The 15,805-nt window shown below is 41.7% G+C and overlaps 1 non-coding gene across 1 annotated transcript; it reads right to left on the bottom strand.

The window, feature by feature from the left end:
- Positions 1-13,253: 13,253 nt before the first annotated feature.
- Positions 13,254-13,361, bottom strand: LOC112719394 (small nucleolar RNA R71). The gene has a single exon (XR_003161697.1). It is a non-coding gene; the product is annotated as a small nucleolar RNA R71 (small nucleolar RNA).
- Between the last annotated feature and the right edge of the window lie 2,444 nt (positions 13,362-15,805).

The following is a 15,805-nucleotide window of genomic DNA, read 5'->3' as shown; positions in this document are numbered from 1 at the left end:
TCTTTTGTATATATATAATCTCGCGTTGGTTTATCCTTGCTCGTTACGTTATCGATCGGAGTGTTGCGCTTTAGAGTTGCGATTTTTGTTTACCCTTTTTTTTACAAAGGCTCCTAGTTATAATCAATCATTCATACTACTATACGTACTAAATTTTTATTTTAGAGGTCGTAATACCTTGCCATCTCTGAATTATGACTTAAGCATAAGACTCTGTATGGTAGGGTGTTACATTATGGTATCAGAGCAGTTCGTTCCTGTAGAGCCTGAGGGATGGACTGACTATGCTTCTGTGCATTCTCTGTGTGTGTGTTATGTGCTATTAGTATATCTGCTTGATATAATTGGCATAAACGTTCATGAGCATGCATTTGGGACGCTGAAGTACTAGACTTCCGATATTGAGACTGATCAACTTAATATCGATTGTTTGGTATGTATAGGAACCCGATGGCTCCTCGTGGACGCGGTAGAGGTAGTGCGAGAGGTCGTACGAATGCTCGTGCACCGGAGAATAACCCTAATGACCCGGTGAACTTTATGACTGCGTTGGAGCACATGGATGCTGCTATGCAAGCCACTGCTGAGGCTCTTGGTCAACAGATGAACAACCATGGTAATGATGGAGGTGGAGTTCAGGGCCCGATGACACTGGCAAACTTTTTGAAGGTTAATCCACCTAAGTTCAAGGGAACTACTAGTTCGACTGAGGCTGATACATGGTTTCAGGCTATAGAGCGAGCACTGCAAGCACAAGTGGTACCTGAAGGGCAACGTGTCGAGTTTGCTACCTATATGCTCACAGGTGAAGCGTCGCATTGGTGGCAAGGCATCCGACGTCTTCTGCAGCAGGGTGATGACTATATCACTTGGAATGTTTTCCAAGAGGAGTTCTATAAGAAGTACTTTCCGACTTCTGCTAGGACGGCCAAGGAACTTGAATTGTTACAGTTGAAGCAGGGTACTATGTCCATATCAGAGTATACTGCAAGTTTGAGGAGCTGTTCAGGTTCTCTCGTATGTGCCAAGGGACTCCGGTGGAATATGAAGAATGGAAGTGTGTTAAGTATGAAGGAGGACTCCGGAGTGATATTTTTAGTTCAGTGGGACCAATGGAGATTAGGACTTTCTCCAAGTTGGTAAACAAGTGTAGGGTTGCTGAAGAGTGTGTGAAGAGGGCAACCGCTGAGAAAGGGAGTCACAAATGATCATTTCCACAGAACCGAGGGAAGAGCTTTGCACCTAGAGGTCCGTCTTTCAAGAGGGGAAGCTCTTTTAGGAGGCCCAATAACAACAACAACTCCCAAGGGAAGAAGTTTGGGAAGCAGCCTCAGAATGATCAAGCTTGTACCAGATGTGGGAGTCACCATCCGGGAGCACCATGCAAGGCCGGATGGTGTTTGTGCTACACTTGTGGAAAGGCGGGGCATAAAGCCGCAAGTTGTCCGGAGAAACAGAAACAAGGTGCTGGGAAAGCACAACAGACTGGTCGGGTGTTCACCACCTCAGCTATAGGTACCGAGGGATCTGAGACAGTCATTCGAGGTAACTGTGAAATGGCTGGTCAAACTTTAAATGCTTTATTTGATTCGGGAGCATCACATTCATTCATTGCATTTGAGAAAGCCCATGAGTTAGGATTGAAGATTGTAACCTTAGGTTATGATTTAAGAGTTTATAATGCTACCCATGAAGCCATGGTGGCTAGGCTAGGATGCCTGGAAGTTTCCTTTAGGTTCAAGCAGCGTGATTTTATTCATAATTTAGTCTGCTTGCCGATGATCGGTCTTGATCTTATCTTGGGATTGGACTGGTTATCTAAGAACCATGTTCTGCTAGATTGTTCTACAAAGTCGGTGTACTTTATGCCGGAAGATACAGAAGGACCGGTCGTGGTGAATAATTATTACTTGAATTCGATGATCGTGAATTGTTCTGGAATCGAGTGTTAGGGTATCATGTTGTTAACCGCGGGCGTTTCGGGTGATGATCAAAGTTTGGAACAGATTCCGGTTGTGTGTGAGTTTCCGGAAGTGTTTCCCGATGATATTGATGAGTTTCCACCTAACCGAGAGGTTGAGTTTGCTATTGAATTGGTGCCCGGGGCGGGACCAATCTCAAGTGCTCCTTATAGGATGTCACCGTTAGAGATGAACGAGCTAAAGTCTCAGTTAGAGGATTTTTTGGGAAAGAATTTTATACGACCAAGTGTCTCTCCGTGGGGTGCTCCAGTGTTCCTGGTGAAGAAGAAGGATGGGAGTATGCGGCTCTGTGTGGATTACAGGCAGCTAAACAAGGTTACAATAAAGAATAAGTACCCATTGTCGAGAATTGATGATCTCATGGATCAGTTACAAGGAGCTGGAGTTTTCTCCAAGATCGATTTGCGATCCGGTTATCACCAGATAAGGGTGAGGGGTGAGGATATCCCTAAGACCGCTTTCAGGACTCGTTATGGTCATTACGAGTACACTGTAATGTCTTTCGGGTTGACGAACGCTCCTGCAGTTTTTATGGATTACATGAATAGAGTTTTCCGTCCGTTTTTGGATAAATTCGTTGTTGTCTTCATTGATGACATACTGATTTATTCCAAGACTGAAGAAGAGCATGCGGAACACTTGAGGACCGTGTTACAGATTCTAAAGGAGAAGAAACTTTATGCAAAACTGTCTAAGTGCGAGTTTTGGAAAAGTGAGGTGAAGTTTTTGGGTCACGTGGTGAGTAAGAAGGGAATAGCCGTAGATCCAACTAAGGTGGAGGCTGTGATGGATTGGAAGCAACCAACCACCGTAACAGAGATAAGGAGTTTTCTGGGTTTAGCTGGCTATTACCGAAGGTTTATCAAGGGCTTTTCACAGATAGCTTTGCCAATGACAAAGTTAACCCGCAAAGACACTTCGTTTGTTTGGACTCCTGAGTGCGAGGAGAGCTTTCAGACATTGAAGAAAAAGTTTACCACTGCACCTGTGTTAGTGTTACCCGAGTCGAATGAGCCATTTGAGGTGTATTGTGATGCCTCATTGAAGGGTCTAGTGTGCGTGCTGATGCAGCATCATAATGTGGTGGCGTATGCCTCACGACAGTTGAGACCTCATGAAGTTAGCTACCCTACGCACGATTTGGAACTCGCTGCAGTTGTGTTTGCCTTGAAGGTGTGGAGGCATTATCTCTATGGGGTTAAATTCCAAGTCTTCTCCAATCACAAGAGTTTGAAATATCTCTTTGATCAGAAAGAGCTTAATATGAGGCAGAGAAGGTGGATGGAATTGTTGAAAGACTACGACTTTGAGTTGCATTACCATCCGGGAAAGGCGAACGTAGTGGCGGATGCGTTAAGTCGGAAGTCGTTATATGCGGCTTGGATGATGCTTCAAGAGGAAAAGTTGCTCAAAGGATTTGAGAGTCTGAAAATTGGTGCTCGAGAAGTATCCGAAACTTTGTGTTTGAGCCGATTAGAGATCTCAAGTGATTTTAAGTCCGAACTCCTAAAGGCTCATCAAAATGATGAAGCGTTATGGAAGGTGTTACCGGCTATTGAGCAAGGAAAACAATGGAGAGTGTCGGAAGAAAAAGATGGGTTATGGAGATTCAAGGGTAGGATCATTGTGCCGGATGTTGGCACTTTGAGGCAAGATATTTTAAAGGAGGCACACAAAAGTGGATTCTCCATTCACCCGAGAAGTACTAAGATGTACCGTGATTTAAAGGCAATGTTCTGGTGGCCGGGTATGAAGAATGATGTGGCGGAATATGTTTCAAAGTGCTTAACTTGTCAAAAGGTAAAGATTGAACATCAAAGACCTTCCGGGATGTTGTAACCTTTAGATATTCCACAATGGAAGTGGGAAAGTATTGCAATGGACTTTGTGTCGGGATTGCCAAGGACTAGGGCTGGTTTTGATGCTATTTGGGTGATTGTGGACCGACTGACGAAGTCAGCTCACTTTTTGCCCATTCGGATGACTTACACCCTTGAGGAGCTAGCACGGTTATACATAAAGGAGATTGTGAGACTTCATGGTGTACCTGCTACTATAATCTCTGATAGAGATCCTCGTTTCACTTCAAGGTTTTGGGGTGCATTTCAGAAAGCTTTTGGAACCCGATTAAGCTTGAGCACGGCTTACCATCCTCAAACAGATGGTCAATCCGAGAGGACAATCCAAACACTGGAGGATATGTTGAGAGCTTGTGTTTTGGACCAACCGGTGAGTTGGGATCGATATATGCCATTAGTGGAGTTTGCATACAATAATAGTTATCATGCGAGCATCGGAATGGCTCCGTATGAGGCCTTGTATGGGAGGAAATGTCAATCTCCGCTATGTTGGTATGAAGCTGGAGAGAAAAGCTTGTTAGGGCCAGAAATGATAGCTGAGACTACTGAACAAGTCAAGAAAATCCGTGATAGGATGCTTACGGTGCAGAGTCGTCAAAAGAGTTACGCCGATCAGAGGCGAAAGCCCTTAGAATTTGAGGAAGGAGATCATGTTTTCCTTAAGGTTACTCCGACTACAGGAGTAGGTAGGGCGATTAAGGCAAAGAAGTTGAATCCTCGATACATTGGTCCATTTCAGATCCTGGAGAGGATTGGACTGGTGGCGTATCGGATGGCTCTACCACCTCATCTTTCGAATCTGCACGACGTGTTTCACGTGTCGCAGCTTCGGAAGTACACTCCTGATGCTAGCCCTGTGTTAGAACCTGAATCGGTTCAGTTAAGGGAAGATTTGACGCTTCCAGTGGCTCCGGTCAGAATTGATGATACTAGTATCAAACGGTTGCGTGGAAAAGAGGTTTCATTAGTCAAGGTGGCATGGAGTCGAGGCGGTGTTGAGGAACACACTTGGGAACTCGAGTCGGAGATGCGAACGGATTATCCGCATTTATTTCCAGGTAATTGCATTTGAATTTTGTGGGCAAAATTCCCAATTCGGTGGGTAGAATGTAAAACCCGGTTAATTAATGGCTAATTAACCCATAAAATGAGAATTTATTCTAGAAAGCCCAAAATGTGATTTTTGTGGCTAAATATGATAGAGGAGATTGAGACGAGAATTTTGGTACCAATTTTATAGAAATCGGACCAAGATTGGACCGAACGGGCCAAACCGGGCCAACCGGACCCAAAGTGGGCCCTTGGCCCAACATAACTAAACCAAAATCCTAGTTTTCAGCATTCTCTCTCCTCACTAAACACACTCACATGCTGAAAATGGAGGCCATGGAGGGAAGAACACTCTCTCAAGTTCTTTCTCTCACTTGATCTTCAAAACACCATAATTTTTGATCTAGAGCTCCGATTGCCGCTCCGTTTGCGGCCACGCGTTCACCGGGGAGAGCTCTACAAAACCCATACAATTAATCTTGAGGTAAGCCACGTTTTGCTCTTCGAAATTCCAGCCTTGTTTTCGAGTTTTATGAGCAAAAATGTTGAGATTTTAGGCTCTTTGATGTTATAGGACCCAACTCTCTTGAAGGAGAAGGTTAATCTTGTCTCCTTGGACCTTGGGTGTGGTAAGATTCTCAACCCTAGTGTAATTTATTGTTCTATGATGTTTGGGTATTGAGATATTGTGTATGGGTATGATGATTGTGGCTTAGGTTGTGTATGTGTGAATATTGGAGCTTGATTGGTGATATTGAAAAGCTTAAAAAGGGATTTGGTGGTGAAAAATCTGTTTTTGGAGGTGTTGAGGCCTTGAGGGCTTGTGGATAAGTGATTTGGAAGTGCTCCGGTTGAGCTTGGAAAATCGGCTAAGGTATGGTTTCGGTTTTCCGTATCTAATATGTAATGTGGTAGGAAATACTTAGGCTAGAGGCCCTAAGATAGGCATTGAATTGTTGATGTTATTGAATTGTTGATATATATGATGTGGTCATATATGTGATGATGATTAATGATGCCTTGATGGTATGATGTATGAGAAATATGCATGTTGTGATATATGCTTGATGATTGGTTATGGTTGAATTGTGGGTTGAAGCATGTTGATGGTGAGTATGATATTAATTGTGTACAATGATGATTTAGTGAAATTGATGTTGTTGAGAATTGGCATGAGGAAGAGTATATGATATGTCAATATATTTGAGTTTGAGCCACTTGGGTGAAGTGGGTTAAAATGATGAGATAATGATTTTGATAAATTGTGGTAAAGTGTCAATGTGTGAGTTGAGGAGGCTTGATGTTGAAATTGATATATTTTGATTGATTTCAAAGAAAGGGGATGAAAATGGCATGTTTTGATTGATTTTGAAAAGAGTTGAATATGGCTTGTTTTGAAAATGGCATGTTGTGGTTTTGTATGAAAAACATGGTTTTTGGGCATACTTTGACGGGACATAACTTGGACTACGAATCTCTGTTTTGCGCCAAATCTGTTTAGATATGAAATTTGATCCGGGATGTCCATGCCGTTCGAAGAACGGATGAAAAATGATTTAAAATGAGGAAGTTATGTCCATTGGAAGATAGGGGTTTGAATCTGTGAATTCTGCAGCTTTTAACTTAGAAAATTTTTAGTAGAAATACCCCTCGCGCGTAGGCGCACTTGGCGCGTACGTGCCGTTCTTCCAGAAAGCGCCATCCACGCGTACGCGTGATGTGCGCGGGTGCGCCGATGTGCTGCACCCAATGCCCAGCCATTTTCCAGAGAGTTATGCCAGAACTGTGTCAGTTTTGTGCCTGAGGCACGAGAGTACCCACGCGTACGCGTGGTTGACGCGTGCGCGTCGTTTGGCTAGTTTTCAATCCACGCGTTAGCGTGCATGACGCTTACGCATCGATGAGTTTTCAAGGCCATCCACGCGTGCGCGTGGAGTGCGCGTACGCTTGGACCTGTTTTCATCCCAAAGTTGATTTTTGAGTTTTCAAAGCCAAATTTCATACTTCTAAGCCTCCGATCTCACCACTTATATCTTAAATCATTATGATATGTCTAGCTATGAGAAGAAAGGCTAGTGAATGTGGTAACTTGCGAGTGAAGCAAGGGGAAAATAAATGATCATTAAGGATCAAGCATGATTATGTGAGATGCGGAGGATGGTGGTGGAAGTGCTTGTTAGGCCATGGGCCGAAAGGCCGTATTCATTAACGAGATGGCTGGTTATGGATTTAACCGTGATGCCAATGGGCTAGTTATGGATTTAACCGTGAGACGGATGGCTAGATTATTGCAGTGTTACGGCGGAGCCATGATTATGGCCATGTATAAATGCATATATGCTGTTGAATGAATTGTGAATGTTGCACTTCCACTGTTGGAGATAAGAGTTTCCCTGGGAGGAAGCAGTGGCTAGCCACCACGTGCTCCAGGTTGAGACTCGAAGCTCTTTTGACCCTATGTCATAAGTGTGGCCGGGCACTGTGAAAGACCCGGATGAGCTCGCCCCCGTAAATATTCACCAGTGAAGGTGATGGATATAGATCATGATTATGATCAAGTTTATGACGAGTATAACTCGAGTTGGGGATGCATGACAGAGGGACAGTCCAATGGTTAGCTACCAGGACTTGTCGGGTTGGCTCTATAACCGACAGATGATATCATCAGCCACTAGGGACAGGCATTCATCATATGCATACTATATGAATTATTTGAGATTGCCTATTTGACTGCATATTACTTGCTAATTGTCTAAATGCCCTACTTGTTCCTAATTGTATATTTCTTGTCTGATATAACTGTGTTTGCTACATTATACTCCTACTGGTGGTTGGGAGGTTTAAAGGAATTGGAAAGGAAAGTATTAGTTAGACTGAAGTATCTTTAGTCAGATGCCCTTTTTGGTTTAGCTTGTTTATAAGCTTTGATATTATCTGGAGGAAGTTCTAGGATTGCCTTCGGCTTTTCTCTATTATTATGTATTATATATGTGGAAGCTGTTACCATGCTGGGGACCTCTGGTTCTCAACCATGCGGATTTTGTGGTTTTCAGATGCAGGACGTGAGGTTTCCCGCTGAGGCATGCTGGAGACTTCTAGATTTGCGAAGATCCTTTGTTCTCGGGGCTATGTTTTGCTCTATATGTTTTGCTTAGATACTTTTATCTCAATTAAATAATACAAACTATGATGACTCCTCTTATGGGAGATTTTGGAGAATAGGTTTTATGTATTTGTGTCCCTTTGGGTTTCCTTTGGGGTTTTCCTTATTTTTATCATATGTATATTGCTATGCTCGGACCGGTTATCTTCACAGCCGGATCTTGAGTCTTGATATTCCTATTTTTGACACTCCTTTGTATATATATAATCTCGCGTTGGTTTATCCTTGCTCGTTACGTTATCGATCGGAGTGTTGCGCTTTAGAGTTGCGATTTTTGTTTACCCTTTTTTTTACAAAGGCTCCTAGTTATAATCAATCATTCATACTACTATACGTACTAAATTTTTATTTTAGAGGTCGTAATACCTTGCCATCTCTGAATTATGACTTAAGCATAAGACTCTGTATGGTAGGGTGTTACAAAGTGGGTGCTGGGCGCCTCCTTTGAACAATTTTGGACATTTGGCGCCCCATTAAATAATACCCGAAGGTGCTAGGTGCAAATCGTGGGCGCTAAGCATTGTGGATAGTAAAATTTAAAACGGACTTTCAAAATAATTAAGAGGAAAAGTATAAATTATTAAAAAGATATAAAAGGATTTGATAAAAAGTGAAACCAGTGACGTTTAAGATAAGAATATAATGGTAATTATAATAAAATTCGTAGAAAGAATATTTAGTAACTTATATTCTAGGAACTTCTTCATAAAATGCTTAGGGAAATGCTCGAGAAGAAAGTCATGTTTTGTTATAAAACTAAAAAAGATTAAGCGTGACAAGTAAAAATATTAATACAAAAGAGAAGAGAAGAGAAACTTAAAGTGAACTATTTATTCCTAAAATATTAAGAAAAGTGGAATCTTTAAGTCGGGCGTCACTTATAGAAATCGTTGATTGCTGTTTGGGCCATCGGACTGAGACATTGACCGCAAAAACCTTTGAGTTGAGATAATAACCACGAGAGTCTTTGGGCTAAGATAATGATCGCGAGGGCCTTCGAGTGTAAAATTGTTATTTAGAGAGCCTTTGGGCTAGGCCAACTCAAACCCCTGTGAGATAATTATTAAATGAGCCTTCAAGCTAGATTCGAGAGAGAGCCTTTGGGTTGGGCTGACTCGAGCCCCTGTATAGTGGGACGCCCACCAACTGAGAACTGCTTTCTAGACCCTTACTTGCTATAGAAAGCAGAGCTACCATTGAGGACAGATGACTTGCTCTAGAGAGTAGAGCTACCATTAAGGGCATATGAGATGCTGTAATGTGCACATCTCTAGGAAGGCCATATCCGGGATTTGCATCGAGTAATGTCAGAAGCAGGTAGACAACCAATACATGAGCTCATGACCTGCTGATGAGCGGATAATTTGTACACTTTTTGGCATTGTTTTTAGTATGTTTTTAGTATGATCTAGTTAGTTTTTAGTATATTTTTATTAGTTTTTAGTTAAAATTCACTTTTCTGGACTTTACTATGAGTTTGTGTGTTTTTCTGTGATTTCAGGTATTTTCTGGCTGAAATTGGGGGACTTGAGCAAAAATCTGATTCAGAGACTAAAAAGGACTGCAGATGCTGTTGGATTCTGACCTCCCTGCACTCGAAGTGGATTTTTTGGAGCTACAGAAGCCCAATTGGTGCGTTCTCAACGGCGTTGGAAAGTAGACATCCTGGGCTTTCCAGAAATATATGATAGTCCATACTTTGCCCAAGATTTGATGGCCCAAACCGGCGTTCAAAGTCACCCTCAGAATTCCCAGCGTTAAACGCCGGAACTGGCACCAAAATGGGAGTTAAACGCCCAAACTGGCATAAAAGCTGGCGTTTAACTCCAAGAGGAGTCTCTACACGAAAATGCTTCAAAGCTCAGCCCAAGCACACACCAAGTGGGTCCGGAAGTGGATTTTTATGTCATTTTACTCATCTCTGTACACCCTAGGCTACTAGTTCTCTATAAGTAGGACCTTTTACTATTGTATTTTCATCTTTGGACACCTAGTTCTTAGATCATTGGGAGGCTGGCCATTCGGCCATGCCTAGACCTTGTTCTTATGTATTTTCAACGGTGGAGTTTCTACACACCATAGATTAAGGTGTGGAGCTCTACTGTACCTCGAGTATTAATGCAATTACTATTGTTCTTCTATTCAATTCCGCTTGTTCTTGTTCTAAGATATCACTTGTTCTTCAACTTGATGAATGTGATGATCCGTGACACTCATCATCATTCTCACCTATGAATGTGTGATTGACAACCACCTTCGTTCTACCTTCGATTGGGTGAATATCTCTTGGATTCCTGATACACGATGCATGGTTGATCGCCTGACAACTGAGTGCTCGCCTGACAAACGAGCCAGCCATTCCGTGAGATCAGAGTCTTCGTGGTATAGGCTAGAACTGATGGTGGCATTCAAGAGAATCCGGAAGGTCTAACCTTGTCTGTGGTATTCTGAGTAGGATTCAATGATTGAATGACTGTGACGAGCTTCAAACTCCTGAGGGCGGGGCGTTAGTGACAGACGCAAAAGAATCACTGGATTCTATTCCGGCCTGATCGAGAACCGACAGATGGATAGCCGTGTCGTGACAGGGTGCGTTGAACATTTCCACTGAGAGGATGGGAGGTAGCCACTGACAACGGTGAAACCCTTGCTTAAGCTTGCCATGGAAAGGAAGAAGAAGGATTGGATGAAGACAGTAGGAAAGCAGAGAGACGGAAGGGAAGGTATCTTCATACGCTTATCTGAAGTTCCTACCAATGAATTACATAAGTATCTCTATCTTTATCTTTATGCTTTATTCGTTTATCACCATACCCATTTGAGTTTGCCTGACTAAGATTTACAAGGTGACCATAGCTTGCTTCATACCAACAATCTCTGTAGGATCGACCCTTACTCGCGTAAGGTTTATTACTTGGACGACCCAGTATACTTGCTGGTTAGTTGTGCGAAGTTGTGTTTATGCCTTGGTATTGAACACCAAGTTTTTGGATTCATTACCGGGGATTATTTGATTTGTGAAAAGTATTGATCACAATTTCGTGCACCAAGTTTTTGGCGCCGTTGCTGGGGATTGTTGAGTTTGGACAACTGACGGTTCATCTTGTTGCTTAGATTAGGTATTTTTTTTTTCGGAATTCTTGAAGATGAATTCCAGAGTTTCATGATGATTTGTTGAAGTCTGGCTGGCTGAGAGGCCATGTCTAATTTCATTGGACCGAGGTTTCAACTTATCATCACAAGAGCTTGTTGATTTCTATCAATCTTGCTTTTGGAGCAGTGATCTGCTAAGGCTTGGCTGGCCATTGGCCATGTCTAGTGTTTTGGACCGAAGCTTTCTTTGAAAGCTTGGCTGGCTGTGAAGCCATGTCTAATTCCTGGACCGGAGTCTTAGACTAAACATTGCATGATTCCTGGAATTCTCATTAAGAATTTTGATATCTTTTTCCACTTAATTTTCGAAAATCACACAAAAAAAAATTACAAAATTATAAAATCCAAAAATATTGTATGTTTCTTGTTTGAGTCTAGTGTTTCATTTTAAGTTTGGTGTCAATTGCATGCATTCACTCATGTGTCTTAAGGATCTTCAAATAATTCTTGATGATTTCTTACTCTGATCTTTGAATTCTCTTGACTTGAGTGTTTATGTGTCTCATATGCATTCTCATTAGTGTCAGTAGTATACAAATTGCTAAGTTTGGTGTCTTGCATGCATTGATATTTGATTTTAGTTGCATTTTGATTTTTCCTTATTATTAAAAATCCAAAAATATTTTTAATTTGTGTCTTCTCAAGTCAATAATACAGAGAATTGAAGGTTCAGAACATACAGCAGAGGAATTGCACAGAAAAAGCTGGGCGTTCAAAACGCCCAGTGAAGAAGGACAGACTGGCGTTTAAACGCCAGCCAGGGTACCTGGTTGGGCGTTTAACGCCCAAAAGGGTATAGTTTTGGGCGTTAAACGCCAGAATGTGTACCATTCTGGGCGTTTAACGCCAGGATGGCACAAGAGGGAAGATCTTGTTTTTAATGCATATTTTTTTTCAGTTTTCAAACTTTTTCAAAATCAAATCTTTTTCAAATCATATCTTTTCAATCATATGTTTTCAAAATCAATTTCTTTCTATTTTTAAAAATACTTGCTATCAATTAATGATTTGATTCAACATTTCAAGTATGTTGCCTTTTCTGTTGAGAAATGTTTAATGTCTGAATCATATCTTTTCTTGATAGCCAAGTCATTGATTTTCAAAATCAAATCTTTTTAAAATGTTTTTTTAAATCATATCTTCTCAATCACATCTTTTTAAACCAATCATATCTTCTTGACCACATCTTTTTCAAAATAGTTTTCAATCAAATCTTTTTGATTTCTAATTTCAAAATCTTTTTCAAAAATCACTTGATTTCTTTCCCACTTTCATTTTCAAAAATTCTTAAAGTTTTTCAAAAATGTTTTCAAATTCTTTTACTTAATTTTTCCCACTTTATGGACTAACACTATTCCTTAATGCAAAATTCGAACTCCATCTTCTTTGATAAGTTCAAATTTTCTACTTCTGTCTTCTATTTTTCTTTTCCTCTGACACCTAAAGGAATCTCTATACTGTGACATAGAGGATTCCACATTTTCTTGTTCCCTTCTCTTTCTTATGAGCAGGAGCAAGGACAAAAGCATTCTTGTTGAGGCTGATCCTGAACTTGAAAGGACCTTGAAGAGAAAGCTAAGAGAAGCCAAAGCACAACTCTCTGTAGAGGACCTAACAGAAATCTTCAAAGAAGAAGAACCTATGGCAGCCGAAAACAACAACAATGCCAACAATGCAAGGAAGGTGATGGGTGACTTTACTGCACCTACTCCCGACTTTTATGGGAGAAGCATCTCTATCCCTGCCATTGGAGCAAACAACTTTGAGCTTAAGCCTCAATTAGTTTCTCTAATGCAACAGAATTGCAAGTTCCATGGACTTCCATTGGAAGATCCTCATCAGTTCTTAGCTGAATTCTTGCAAATCTGTGACACTGTCAAGACTAATGGGGTTGACCCTGAAGTCTACAGACTTATGCTATTCCCTTTTGCTGTAAGAGACAGAGCTAGAACATGGTTGGACTCTCAACCTAAAGAAAGCCTGAACTCTTGGAAAAAGCTAGTCAATGCCTTCTTGGCAAAGTTCTTTCCACCTCAAAAATTGAGTAAGCTTAGAGTGGAAGTCCAAACCTTCAGACAGAAGGAAGAAGAATCCCTCTATGAAGCTTGGGAAAGATACAAACAATTAATCAGAAAGTGTCCTTCTGATATGCTTTCTGAATGGAGCATCATAGGTATTTTCTATGATGGTCTCTCTGAACTATCTAAAATGTCTTTGGATAGCTCTGCTGGAGGATCTCTTCATCTGAAGAAGACGCCTACAGAAGCTCAAGAGCTAATTGAAATGGTTGCAAATAACCAATTCATGTACACTTCTGAAAGAAATCCTGTGAACAATGGGACTAGTCAGAAGAAAGGAGTTCTTGAGATTGACACTCTGAATGCCATATTGGCTCAGAACAAAATAGTGACTCAACAAGTCAATATGATTTCTCAAAGTCTGTCTGGAATGCAAAATGCACCAAGCAGTACTAAGGAGGCTTCATCTGAGGAAGAAGCCTATGATCCTGAGAACCCTTCAATGGAAAAGGTGAATTACATGGGAGAATCCTATGGAAACACCTATAATCCTTCATGGAGAAATCATCCAAATTTCTCATGGAAGGATCAACAGAGACCTCAACAAGGTTTCAACAATAATAATGGTGGAAGAAACAGGTTTAGCAATAGCAAGCCTTTTCCATCATCTTCTCAGCAATAGATAGAGAGTTCTAAGCAGAATACCTCTGACTTAGCAACCATGGTCTCTGATCTAATCAAAACCACTCAAAGTTTCATGACTGAAACAAGGTCCTCCATTAGAAACTTGGAGGCACAAGTGGGTCAGCTGAGCAAGAGAATTACTGAACTCCCTCCTAGTACTCTTCCAAGCAATACAGAAGAAAATCCAAAAGGAGAGTGCAAGGCCATCAACATGGCCGGATTTTGGGAGGAAGGAGAAACAGTGAACGCCACTGAGGAAGACCTCAATGGACGTCCACTAGCTTCCAATGAGTTCCCCAATGAGGAACCATGGGAATCTAAGGCTCGAAATGAGACCATAGAGATTCCATTGGACTTCCTTTTGCCATTCATGAGCTCTGATGAGTATTCTTCCTCTGAAGAGGATGAGTATGTCACTGAAGAGCAAGTTGCTAAATACCTTGGAGCAATCATGAAGTTAAATGACAAGTTATTTGGAAATGAGACTTGGGAGGATGAAGCTCCTTTGCTCACCAAAGAACTGGATAACTTGTCTAGGCAGAAACTGCCTCAAAAGAGACAGGATCCTGGGAAGTTTTCAATACCTTGTACCATAGGCACCATGACCTTCAAGAAGGCCTTGTGTGACTTAGGGTCAAGTGTAAACCTCATGCCTCTCTCTGTAATGGAGAAGTTAGGGATCTTTGAGGTGCAAGCTGCAAAAATCTCACTAGAGATGGCAGACAATTCAAGAAAACAAGCCTATGGACTTGTAGAGGATGTTCTGGTAAAAGTTGAAGACCATTACATCCCTACTGATTTCATAGTCCTAGAGACTGGGAAGTGCATGGATGAATCCATCATCCTTGGCAGACCCTTCCTAGCCACAGCAAAGGCTGTGATTGATGTTGATAGAGGAGAGTTGATCATTCAAGTGAATGAAGAATCCTTGGTGTTTAAGGCCCAAGGATATCCCTCTGTCACCATGGAGAGGAAGCATGAAGAGCTCCTCTCAAAACAGAGCCAAACAGAGCCCCCACAGTCAAATGTTAAGTTTGGTGTTGGGAGGCCACAACCAAACTCTAAGTTTGGTGTTGAACCCCCACATTCAAACTCTAAGTTTGGTGTTGGGAGGTTCCAACATGGCTCTGAGCATCTGTGAGGCTCCATGAGAGCCCTCTGTCAAGCTACTGACATTAAAGAAGCACTTGTTGGGAGGCAACCCAATGTTATATTTTATCTATTTTCTTTTGTTATTTTATGTTTTTTTTTTGTAGGTTGATGATCATGAGAAGTCACAAAATCAATGAAAAAAGCAAAAACAGAATGAAAAGCAGAAAGAAAAACAGCACACCCTGGAGGAGAGCGTGCTGGCGTTTAAACGCCAGTAAGGCTAGCTGTTGGGCGTTTAACGCCCAGTCTGGCACCATTCTGGGCGTTTAACGCCAGAAAGGGGCACCAGACTGGCGTTAAATGCCAGAAAAGGGCAAGAAGCTGGCGTTAAACGCCAGAAATGGGCACCAGCCCGGCGTTTAACGCCAGAAATGGCTAAAAACGCATTTTTGCATGCCATTTGGTGCAGGGATGACTTTTCCTTGACACCTTAGGATCTGTGGACCCCACAGGATCCCTACCTACCCCACCACTCTCTCTCTTCTTCACCCATTCACCAATCACCTCAACACCTCTTCCCCAAAAACCCTTCACCTATCAAATTCCATCTTTCTCTTCACCACTCACATCCATCCTTCATAAAACCCCACCTACCTCACCATTCAAATTCAAACCACTCTCCCTCCCAAACCCACCCATACATGACCGAACACAAAGCCATTCCCTTCTTCCTCATTTCTTCTTCTTCTACTCTCTTCTTTCTTATTTTGCTCGAGGACGAGCAAACCTTTTAAGTTTGGTGTG

This window comes from Arachis hypogaea, chromosome 10 (genome assembly GCF_003086295.3).
Source record: "Arachis hypogaea cultivar Tifrunner chromosome 10, arahy.Tifrunner.gnm2.J5K5, whole genome shotgun sequence".
In the NCBI taxonomy this organism is placed as follows: domain Eukaryota; kingdom Viridiplantae; phylum Streptophyta; class Magnoliopsida; order Fabales; family Fabaceae; genus Arachis; species Arachis hypogaea.
Note: the sequence above shows the minus strand (reverse complement) of the source record. Positions and strands in the feature narration are given on the sequence as shown.